This window comes from Plectropomus leopardus, unplaced genomic scaffold (assembly GCF_008729295.1).
Source record: "Plectropomus leopardus isolate mb unplaced genomic scaffold, YSFRI_Pleo_2.0 unplaced_scaffold8104, whole genome shotgun sequence".
NCBI lineage: Eukaryota > Metazoa > Chordata > Actinopteri > Perciformes > Serranidae > Plectropomus > Plectropomus leopardus.
The window spans coordinates 1-1,547 of NW_024689288.1; the positions used below are offsets into that span (position 1 = coordinate 1).

Consider the following 1,547-nt stretch of genomic DNA (forward strand, 5'->3'; position numbering starts at 1 on the left):
TTACAAAGTATTTAGTATTTACACTCATGTACATATACTGCGTGCGTGCGTGTGTGTGTGTGTGTGAAAGATGTAAAACAGGTTTTTAAGCACTCAAAACTTAAAAGTGAAATACATTTTAACATTTTACTTTTGTTTATCATGTGAAATTTATTTTGGAATTTAAAAAAGCTATTAGATGTTTTTAACAGGATTCAGAGAATAGCACCTCAGTGAAATGTCTCCGTGTAATGACAGAAGCAAAGAAATCATGTGACGAAAAAATAATTGCTTCATTGATTAGATAACATGCCAAAGGAATCACAATTCAACACCCAAAAAATATAAATTTAAACTGTTATTCTTCATAAAACGTCTTGAAACAGGTTTTTACCTCCAGAGCCAGAACGAGTCGACCTTCAGCCAAACTCATCAACATGTGAGTCAGAACATGGAAACACTGAGGACTCACACACATCTCCCCCTGACACACACACACACACACACACACACACACACGGCGTCAGATATCTGAACATAGATAAACATACTGAACTCTCTGTATCTGATCTGAGGTCTGCAGATTTTTACCTTCGGATCTCCGACTGCAGCATCAAATCCAGCAGAGACCAGAACCAGCTGAGGCCCAAACTGACACACACACACACACACACACACACACACACACACACACACTTATATCATTACATCATCATCTGACAGCAGTCACTCTGTGTGTGTGTGTGTGCGTGTATTACCTCGTAGGCTACAGGCAGCAGCAGCTGTTGAAAAGCTGCGATGTAATCAGCGTCCGTCATCCCCGTCTGAGGGATCAATAACACATCAAACCAATCAGTGATCTGTTCTGGATCAATATATGATGAATTTGATTTTCAACCAACAGACAAAACTGTGAACTCTCCCTCTGAACAGTGTCGGTGTGCCGGATGGTGTGATCGTATCATTCTGTGGACTCGCTTTGAGGTCAGAGGTTTTTGTAGGTCCCTGAACGCAGCATGAGCTCATTTTTTTTCCTCAGCAGCAGTTTGTCACTGGCAGGGTGGATTATTGATCTGTCGATCTGTTCACAGCTGATCAGATCAGTTCAATGGTGTTTGTAAGTGAAAGCAAAGTTTCACATTTTCACTTTGAATGCGTCTGACGTTCTGCTGCGTGTGTGAAAGAACTTAAAAAGTGTGAAAAAATGTGAGCATTGTTAACGGAAAAAAGTGTGAAAAGCCTGACCAGCATAAACAGTGTAAAAAAATGAAGTGTGAGTAGTGCCAACTGTGAGAAGTGTGAACAGTCTAAACAGTGTGAAAAGTTACAAGTGTGAAAAGTGTGAAAAGTGTGAACAGCCTGAACAGTATGAGAAGAAAGAGTGTAAACAGTGTGAACAGTGTTAACAGTGTGAATGGTGTAAACAGTATGAGAAGAGAGTGTTAACAGTGTGAACAGTGTTAACAGTGTGAATGGTGTAAACAGTATGAGAAGAGAGTGTTAACAGTGTGAACAGTGTTAAAGTGTGAGAAGAGAGAGTGTTATCAGTGTGAATGGTGTAAACAGTG

At 40.1% G+C, this 1,547-nt stretch overlaps 1 long non-coding RNA gene across 1 annotated transcript; it reads right to left on the bottom strand.

The window, feature by feature from the left end:
* Window positions 1-130: 130 nt before the first annotated feature.
* On the bottom strand, window positions 131-805 carry LOC121940243. The gene is made up of 3 exons (XR_006105593.1): window positions 738-805; window positions 571-630; window positions 131-463 (listed from the first exon to the last, which is right to left on the bottom strand). It is a non-coding gene; the product is annotated as an uncharacterized LOC121940243 (long non-coding RNA).
* Between the last annotated feature and the right edge of the window lie 742 nt (window positions 806-1,547).